Below are 11,292 nucleotides of genomic sequence, written 5' to 3'. Positions count from 1 at the left end.
GCCAGTTATCTTACTTTTGAAAAACTAGGTGATAATTTGTTTTGTGCTAGCATCCAACATATTTGCAGACATAGTGTGAAAGGGTACTACAATCTTTGGTAAAAAATTGTAGTACAAACTTCAAAAATATATAGCCAAAAAGTGTTCTTTTGGTATGTAGACCTTTTACACTATTTTGAAAGTATGTCATACGCAAGCACAAAGCTGTTGTAGCAACACTAATTCAGCAATCACACTAGAAAATGTTTCAGAAATACATAATCAATTTTAACATCAACCATTTATAGAGTCCAGACATTTTTGGTGATGCAAACTTAATGGCCATAGTTTAGCATCATCTAGTGTGAAGAGACTATTTTTTTTTTAACTATCCAGAAATATATATCTAAATGAGAATGTGTCATAAGAATAGTCAATAGTATAACTCATACACAATTTTGAAGATTTACCAAACGCAAGCACTGAACTGTCCGCAAAGCTAACTTACAGATCATAACAAATATGTTGGTCACATATTTGTGATGATCTGTAAGTTAGCAATACAAGTGGAAAAAGACTTAAACCAGTGTGCAGGCATTACAATTTCAAGCAAGATAATTCATGGCCAAATTAGATTTTCTCTCAAGAATGTTATAGTCTATAGTATACCTTTTGTATAGCCTTCACACTATTCTGAAAGTTGAGGTAAGAGCACAGTGCTGACGTCACCACACTCATTCAGAGATCATTGCATTGAGTAACAGTGTGAAAGAGCTACAATTTAAATTGAGTAAGTTTTGAGAAATATATAAAATGAGAACATATTTTTTACACTGCTAATTATAGACCTTTCACTCTATTGGCAATGTTAACTAAACATTTATATTTTAACACAGTTATCACATATACTTTGAATATCAGTGTGAAAGGACTAGTATTTAAATAGAAGGTACGAAAAATATATTGAATAAACAAATTGTTAAAAATGTTAATTATAGACAGTTCACACCATTGGCTATGCTAACTAACAATCATTGTTCTTGTCAACGCTAACTAAACAATCATTGTTCTTGTCAACGCTAACTAAACAATCATTGTTCTTGTCAACGCTAACAAAGCAATCATTGTTTATTTGTCAACGCTAACTAATCAATCATTGTTTAGTTGTCAACTCTAGCTAAGCAATAATTGTTTAGTTGTCAACAATAACTAAGCAATCTTTGTTCATTTGTCAATGCTAAGCTAAGTAATCGTTTTGTTGAGAATGTCAGTGTTTTGTTTGACAAATGCAAGAGCCATATAGGCCAAACAAAGGCAGCGCATCACAATGCTAACTCTGCAATCATTGTCTAATGTGGCCCTTATGTATGTGAAATCTATGATACATATAAATCTATATATGAATGAAAATGGTCAGCAGTAAACATTTTCCACTATTTTGATAAATGTCAATCGCAAGCACAGAGTTATTGGAGTCAGACAACTGCTATGGTATGAAGACAGATGTGGTACACTTCTACCAGATGTGGTACACTTCTAATAGATGTGGTACACTTATGCAGATGTGGTACACTTCTGCCAGATGTGGTACACTTCTGCCAGATGTGGTACACTTCTGCCAGATGTGGTACACTTCTGACAGATGTGGTACACTTCTACCAGATGTGGTACACTTATGCAGATGTGGTACACTTCTACCAGATGTAGTACACTCGGCCAGATGTGGTACACTTCTGCCAGATGTGGTACACTTCTGCCAGATGTGGTACACTTCTGCCAGATGTGGTACACTTCTGCCAGATGTGGTACACTTCTGCCAGATGTGGTACACTTCTGACAGATGTGGTACACTTCTGACAGATGTGGTACACTTCTAACAGATGTGGTACACTTCGGCCAGATGTGGTACACTTCTGGCAGATGTGGTACACTTTTATCAGATGTGGTACACTTTTGTCAGATGTGGTACACTTCTGGCAGATGTGGTACTCTTTTACTAAAAGTGGTACACTTTTACCAGATTTAGTAGACATTTACCATTTGTGGTGTAGAGTATTTTGCTTGCAACATAACCATGTTAGTTAACAAATGTGAAAGGTCAACAATTAGGCATTGTTCAGAAATATATAGTTAATTACTTCATAAATTAATAACATTTATCTGACCTTTACATAAAAAAAATATTTGGAAAATAAACATGTAAAAATTACTAAAACAAGTTTTGGAATACTCAAACGTACTACTTGTGTTCCAAAATGTGCGAAATGCAACATCAAATATGTTCACAGTACTAACTTAATTTAATGTACTTTAGCAAGATTACTGGATTACCAGATATAATTTACTTGGTAATCCAGTAATCTCAACATTTATTGTATACCAGCTAATGTACCTAACTATACAACTGCAAATAAATTGAATAGAATTTAATTTAGACACATATTTCAAAATATTGTAACAAAATGTAATTCTACAATATACCTTTTTTGACAACTACATACATACTTAGTTCAATATTACATACATATTTAAAAAAAAATGTTTAAAAAGAAATTTAGCCAAATTAGTACTGTGTAACATTTTGATAATTTTACAATAATATATTCGTTTGTAATCTGTGACCATTGCTAGAGGTTATACAAATAAAAAACGTTTATCAATTTAATTAATATGTAAAATTTACAATAAAAATACAAGCTTCTGAAAACTCAAAAGTACCTTTCTGTTACAAATGTATAATTCATCCAAAATTGATAAGTATTTGATAAGAATTTCTGGTAGACATCACTAAAACTTAACCAGAGTGTTGCTCGGTTTTTAAAAGTAAACATCAGCCTTTAAAATGACAAATCTAACCAAATAGTTTTCAATATTGAATATCGATAGGATGGATTTTTATTTTTTACATTTTCAGCTCATCGCAGGATATTTTTGAGCTTTCACGGTAAAACTTGCATAAATTTGATTTCATTTTTTTAAATCATACAACTGAATGTAATATTTTATTTTACTAACAAATCAAATAAGTAGATTGTACAATTTGATACTCTGTCTTTAGTTAATCCCCAATAATGTAAAATTAGGAGTCAACATTTTTAGTGCGCAGTTTTTTCTGTTGTAAGAAAGTTGAAGACCTCTGATTTTGCAGTATTAGGGGACTGGTTGTACAAAATAGAAAACCACTTCAGTGGTGGACGTCTATGGTGGGACGAGAAGGGCTGAGGGAGCCCAGTGGTGGAGGACGAGGGGGGAGGACAGGAGTGGGGACAGGGGAGGACAGGGGGGGGGCTGCGAGCGAACCGGCGCGCCAGACAACTGACGCGTCACCATCTTCACTTAAAAGTATACTTTACAAACTAATATTATAAAAAACTTGTAAAATTCCAAATATTCTCGTTTCATTTTGTACATCACAGAAGCTCCTACGAGTGCGGCAGAGAGCCGCCCGCAGCGCGAGATCAATATACTCTATACATATATCATCCGATGTCAACAGTTAGCGGCGCTGGGCCGCAAGTATCGTTCAATTTTAAAATCTACAACTAGCGGAGCGCCGAGCGCGCGCCCCTCGGTCAGCTCAAGATGGCGCCGCGCTCGCCGCTCGCACAAATAAAAATACATTGGTCTCGATTTAAATAAAACGATACGACTAGGGGGCCGAGCCTCGCCGTCGCCTCCAACATAACATAACGCTTCATTTACAAAACAAAATGAACGCTCGCCTCGCCGTCGCGGTCGGCGCGGGCCGCGCGCGCGTCCTCGGCGGCAGCTCGGGACGCTGGCGGCGCGGACGCGCGCGGGAGCCCTAATAAAAATCACAGGAGCGCCGTCGGCCGTCGACGCGCGAGGCGGAGGCGGCAGACGAGACGCCGGGCGCGCGCCCCGACCGCCGCGCCGCACGAGCCCGCCCCGATATTTTTTTTGTGTTTTTCTCGTATTTTGAGGGGAAAGGCCCGAGCGGCGCGGCGCTCGCGGTGCGCCAGACACTTAACTACTAAAATTTTCACAAAATAATACCTAACGCCGGAATTTAGTCCACGCCGCAGCCGAGCGTCCGCGCCCGCCGCTCTTGCGCATCGCGTTACGAAATAAAAAACTTAGCACGAGAGAGGCGGCGCCGAGCCGACGGCCTACGCCGACACGTTGAGCAGCAGCTTCAGCGGCAGCGCGCGGTCGGGCTCCGGGCGGCAGCGGCCCTCGCGCCACCAGTGCGTGGGCGGCGGCGGCAGCGCGGCCGCGGCGGGCGCTGCGCCCCACTTGCTGCCGGCGAAGCGCTGCGCGCGCCCCTGCGGCGGCGCGGGCCCGCGGGTCGCGCGCCTTCGCCCTCGGAGCTGCGCTTGCCACTGGTTCATCGCAACAGATAATATTCTACTTCAGTTACTTCACTCGACTCACGTCTCGGTTGCGCGTCGCGTGACTCGGTAGCTTGCACAAGATGGTCGCCGTTCCTCGAACTGCACTGTCCGGCCTCGAACCGCTGTCGATCTACGGATGACACGTCGAAACACTTCAACTTCACTTTCACGTTACGACGTCGCTCGCACTGCTAGCTCCGGTGATAATCGATTATTTGAACTAAACATGGACGCCACCTTTCCATTATTCGCACCTTCGCCTCTCGATCTTGACTACGTGACGTCGGTGGCGCTTGTGGTATATATACCGTAATGGCGGCTGCGCGAGTTGAATGCGCAGTGGGGATTTAAAGCAAGCTATTCGCGTGCCGACACAAATTATATTTAAATAAATATTTTCAGCAGAAGGCTTCATAGGTGGATTTAAAATACAAGAAAACCAATGTTGAACAACGTTTATTTGTCAGGACAACTTAATTAACAAATCAAACTGTAACAAAAATAAGACTCTAGAATGGCAGAATATGACCTTGAGTGGAATCACGCACTTGTGAACGTTGTGTGTGGGTTAAAGTTCCTTTGACAGTTACAAACACTCCCCTTTTTCACTCAAGCCACTCTCCCCGCCTATCCATAGTAACCTAATAAGAATTAAACGACAAGAAATGTTGACGGCTCGAACGCCACGTGCATATACTGAAGCCGACCGTACGACGAGCGCGTTAAATAGCAAGTCGTTCCAACCAACTGAACGCTACCCCTCTCTAACTCCCTACTCTTTACAGAAACAAGTCACGCCACCTAGCGTCAGCACGAGCCAACACGAGATAAAGCGACATTATATCCATCTCAGACTACTATTTTCTACAATGTATTCTTTTTATACCAAGTTCTTAAAGAAGATTATGCTTTTCATGGTATAGATATCAATTTCCAATACAAAGCCATTTGACGAATTTCAACGTATGGGTGTCATTAGAAACGTCTGAGATAATATGAGAATGAAATCTGGGAGTTCTATTATTGTTAGATTATTGTTTAGGTTCCCATTCAATAATAGTGCTTTGCTCTTTAAATCTGCTACTGATACTTCGGAAGAGTGTTTGTTAACGCGTTTAGAAAAGTGTAATCGGGCGAGCCGGACGGATATTGAGAGTGAGAACTAAAGACGTTTTACATCAGTCGTGTGGTCTAAAGCACAGTAATTTTTAATTATTTAGATTTTCATACACAATTGAACGCGATTTTTTATAAAATAACTAAGTCGCAAGAGTTTAAGGTTTACATTTGCAAAACATCGTATTATAAAGTTTATGTTTGCAAACTACGTAGGTACTTCGTTGTTATCGATTTCTTTGAATTATTTTTAAGGTACAACTAGTTTCTTAAAGATGAACCTTACTACTAGTTTCTTAAAGATTACAATTGCTTTTAGCAAGAAGATTATTCAACAAGCAAGAATCATTATGAATCCATATTCGGCTCAATACTGAGCTCGAGTCTCCTCTCAGAATGAGAGGGGTTAGGCGAATAGTCCACCACGCTGGCCCAATTGGCTATCATTTTAGACTTTGAAGCAGACTTATGTTTTAGAAGTATGTATTTGAATCTCCTATTAAAGAGTGGTTTAAAGCTATCGTCTGATGACTTTCACCCACAATCCAAATTCTAATCCGCAAACCCTAGCAATACTTTAATGTATACCGATGTTAATAATTATAGGAATATGATGTAGTAATTAATGAATCACTCCAAATCTCTCCAAAATATTATTTTTAAAGAAACGCTAAAAAGTTTTATCGTAACGAAGTTAATGTTATCCTGCCATTTTGCAAACCATTTGTAATAATCATGTAAGAAGTTGTATTGTTTTTTAAAATCTTAGCTAACTTTTTCATTTGTCTGCGGATATGCTCGCGTATAGGTACGAGTACAATAAAATTTGTCTTTTGTGACGGTGTTATAACTACGAGAAAGTGCTTTCAAAAAGAACTTTTATTGTACCAATATAATTATCCGTGATTAGCAAATAATCTGCCATATTGCTAATGACCTACTAAGCTTTATTAGTATAGATGTTGTAATATTTTGTATATAGCTCCATTGTTATGTCGTTAGTGTAATTTAGTTACCGCTATTCCATGACTACAAAATTTAAATTTAAATTAACTGATTAAAATTTTCACTAGTAGTTATTATTAAAAATGAGCTATTATTAAAATAGTGGGTATATAAATTAAGAAATATGCAATGCAATGCATTTAAGTAAAAATAAATGCAAGTTTATATCATCAGCAAAATTTTTAACTCTAATAGTCAATATAAGTAAAAAAAATAATAATTATGGGCATATGTTTAAAACTTTAAACGAGTAAGACAAGACGTCGCATGAATGTCGAGGCGTGTGGTGAATGGGGAGCTTTACGTACGTGCCCTGCCGAACGCCGCGTAGCGAGTTGCGTGAAAAAAAAAAGAAATGACAAAAACAAGGAGGTTGAGATCATAACCCGACCGTATTAAGTGGTCCCTAAACACAAAGCTCTACTGTACGTTACTATGACAATACAATTTTGTAGCATTTTTATAAATGGCGTCGGCCTTATTATAGATTTCGTATGGAAACCAATGGAAACATTGTATTTGTTTACATTTTTACATAATTTGTATCCCAGATAATGTTATCGACGTAGTATTTATATATATGTTTTAATACTCGTTCTAAATAACAAGCTGTTATCGCTACGGGCAGTTATTGCGCATTTACAAATGTAGTGCTACGCAAACAGATTGAGGAGGTGCCGTTTCGCAATTCACTTTGTATTGAGAAAAACAAATCTTTCAACTCGGTCGGTTAGCACAGTTACTAGTTACTACTCCGAGCTCGAGATGTTTGTTTCCATCCAGTGTCCATGTTTAGAAAATTCTCGTCTTGGTGATTGTTGTTACCAGATATTATTGGAGTTTAAAAATCTTTTATGATTTTTTAATTATCTACACGAATTCTCCATCTTTCCATAAGCCAACGACATTTTATACTATATAGACATGTTACTTACCACCAAAATCACCGCAAAAAGTGAGCCGAATTCAACTGAAATGCACAAAATTGCGTTTAATTGCATTAAATGTTTTATGTATACAGTTTTAAAGTTCTTGACATACAACGCTACATTGTATACAATATTTAGGTATTATTTTGTATAAATAACTTTCGTTGTGGACCTACTATGAGACTCAATGAAATTAAGACAATTAGCCACTTTTGTTCGCCTCAGTTTTGACGGACTAGTGACCATATTTCTATTATAAAATTTTTGCAATCTGTATTTTTAATCATTATCATAAATTATTTACGGTCATATACAGATATTGTTACATTTTAATGTGCATACACAATCTGCCTCATAGGCGTGTAAGCCGAGTACTACGAGATTATCAGTAGGTAGGTAGGTACATCTATGATTAATAAAGGCATTTTACATCCACGATTAATAGACAAATATACATATGATTAATAGAAAATCTATTATTTAATTAATAGACATCTACGATTAATAGACAAATGTGGCTAATTGTCTTAATTTCATTTAGTCGCAAAGTAAACAACGAAAGTTATTTGAAGTCGAGTTGTGAAATTAGTATAGATAAGTAGGTAAACACAAAATTTGCTCATTCGAATGGCTCAGTTCGGATCACTGTTTGCGGTGTTTTATTTTAGTCACATAACATGTCTATAGTGTAAAATATCGTTGGATTAGGATGTTGACGATTAAGTTAAAATAAAATTTGATGTTACGCCTTGTTAATGACGGACAGACAGCTGAATTTGCTCCTCGAGACACGGGGCTGTATTACCATCAACTTCCTAACTAAAGGCTGAGAATAGTTACTGAAAATCACTATAACTACATGGTATAAAACAAAGTCGCTTTCTCTGTCCCTATATCCCTCAGGGTTACCAACTTATGGGTTTTCCCCTGAGATTTAGGTGAAAATAAGTGAAATGGGATTTTTTTAGGGGTCTGAAATTTTTAGGGATATTTTCAGGGATTTTTTGACTCTTTAATATTTTTAAATCTATAATATAATAATGAATCGCAAAATGTGTTGGTAAGCGCATAACTCAACAACGCCTGGACCAATTTGGCCAAATCTTTTTTTAAAATGTTCGTTGAAGTTCAAGGATGGTTTTTAGGGGTAGTTGAAAGTTTACATCGAGTTTCACGCGGACGAAGTCGCGGGCATCCGCTAGTTGATGATAATTTTAATATTTCTTTCTTGACCTAGCGACTTATAACGACATATAAAACGTTATTCTACAACCACTCTGAGGCAACTGGCTACAATTTTTGACCGACTTCAAAAAGGAGGAGGTTCTCAATTCGGTCGCTTTTTTTTTTCTTTTTTCACCTCGCTTATTCCACGCATATTCGTTACACGGGGTCTGTTTTCCCAATCAATCGGCACCACTTCGAACGCTGGTATGCGTCTTCGTCAGAGAGTCCCAGTTCCACAGCATACTATTTCTAAATTATTGTGAATTAATATTTGTTAGGGGGACAACTAAATAATTAAGGCGATTTTAGGGGCTTTTGACACAAACTTTAGGCATAAATAGGGATAAATATTTTGGAGAGTTGGTAACACTGACCCTATGTATGCTTATATCTTTAATACTACGCAACGGATTTTGATGCGGTTTTTTTAAATGATAGAGTGATTGAAGAGGCAGGTTTATATGTATAACTAGCGACCCGCCCTGGCTTAGCACGGGTGCAATGCTGATACTAATATACTACAGAAAAACTGTAAACGTTGTATATAAAAACATAGCGGCTTCGCACGGGTATTACACTAATATTATGAAGGCGAAAGTTTGTGTGTATGTTTGTTCCTCTTTTACGCTGCGGCTACTGAAGCGATTTGGCTGAAATTTGGAATGGAAATAGATTTTACCCTGGATTAACACATAGGCTACCTTTCATCCCGGAAAAATCAATGGTTCCCGCGGGATTTGTCAAAAACTGAATGGGGATGATGACTAGTTTTGAATATATTGATTTTTATCATACATTCGGATTTAAATAAGGTCAATGTCAACTAATTTATACATAAAAATCAAAGATTTTCTGGATATTTGCAAAATGAATGAGATTATAAAATTTTAAAATCTATTAAAAAAAATCTTTCATCGTAATTAGATGAAAATTCATACAGTTTTAGCTTCCTTACATTAAATTTGTTTTTTTTTTTAATATTTGAACTATAAACTTCAACGCACAAATAACAAAGATATTAGTAATTTTGTTCGAACGCCCATACAAATCTAACGATCATTATGTACCTACGACGTCATTAATTCGTACCATTTTGTATGGGCGTTTTTCAGAGATCCGCGGCAGCGCCGCAATTCTGACCCGTTAAATCCCTGTAGCTCCGAAAGTAATAATCGCAGAAATTTTTGTTACTTTTACAAAATTGCATTTCTATTAGCATACTCTTAATCGGTCCAGGTGTTCTTGAGTTTTAAATAGTGCAATTAGCACGACTTTCTTCTATATTATGTATAGATAATAATTGGAAATAAAGAACTATGGCAGGCTGTCGGCTGAGACAAATATTATGAGAATATAACCAAATAAAATGTAAACGAATATTTACAAAAACATCTGGTTATGTATTTTGAGTATTAACTTTCTGTTCTCCCACGCATAGAAAATCGTATCCCTAAAATTATTCACGCGCCTATCTCTCTCAAACCAACGCATATACACATTAGAGAAAGCGAGACAGCTTTTACAAACAAAAAACTATAGAATTAAATATACATACCACGTTCTGTGAAATTCGTGTTACATGCAAATATACAAAACTGAAAGAGATAGAAGATTTATAGTTTGAGATTAGTTGAAAATTAAACAGCTGTCTCGCTTTAATGTTTGAATGTAGGTTTGTTAATCCAGTAGACCGTGTTGTTGTTTATGGAATGCGTCAGCTGTTCCCGCCGCCGCCATCTTGAGTGGGTGTTTTTTCAACCCACTTTTACAAAACAGGTTGTTAAAGTGCCCAGCTGAGCGTCCGGGATGTAGATTTTTTGTCGTTCTCTTGCAACCTGATTTAAAAATAAGAAGCACCTTAAAAGGTTTCATGTAACAGTAACTTGAGATGAGCGTAAATTTAATAAATCATCAGCCCATTTTTGATGTAGGTCCAGCAACAACCTTAAATCATTGAGGTCCAGTCTATGCTATTCCAAAATCAAACACTATATTTTAACGAGTGCTCTCACAAGCATGGAGGGCAAAGATCACAGATTAATAGACATGCCACGGAAGTGTAAAATGTTGAAATTCTAAAAAACTCAGAGTGATTAAGTAGAAGATCCATAGATAACATATCTGATTTAAAAAGGACCCATCCTTTAGTGGATGTTTCGTGCCTGCAAAATCATCGCAAAAAGTGATCCGAATTTAGCTACCATATTGTTTACTTTACATTATAATATATTTATTTGTAAATAGTTTTTACACACAGCTCGATATTCTAGACAATAGGTATTTAATAACTTCGTTGTTTAGTACGCCACTAATTAAAATTAAGATAATTAGGCACATTTGTTCGTCTCAGTTTCGACGCGCTCGTGACATATCTAATCTTATAAAATCTTTGATGTAAAGTGTTTTATATTAAAAGTACTTTAAAAAAATTAGTAGGTTGCGTTAAAATTGGCCAAACTATAATTAACCACTAGCGGACGCCCGCGACTTAGACCTCTTTAATCCAGCCCTCACAGCAGTATCGCTGTAAAAATGGAGTAACTTCTCCCGTTTTCCAAACATCTTTCCCTTTTCCCTTCACTTCACAGCTCTGCTCCTATTGATTGTAGCGTGATGAAAAGTATACTATATATATAACCTGCCCAGGAGTATGAAGAATAATTGTACCAAGTTTCGCTAAA

The sequence above is a fragment of the Bicyclus anynana genome, chromosome 26, assembly GCF_947172395.1.
Source record: "Bicyclus anynana chromosome 26, ilBicAnyn1.1, whole genome shotgun sequence".
In the NCBI taxonomy this organism is placed as follows: domain Eukaryota; kingdom Metazoa; phylum Arthropoda; class Insecta; order Lepidoptera; family Nymphalidae; genus Bicyclus; species Bicyclus anynana.
Note: the sequence above shows the minus strand (reverse complement) of the source record.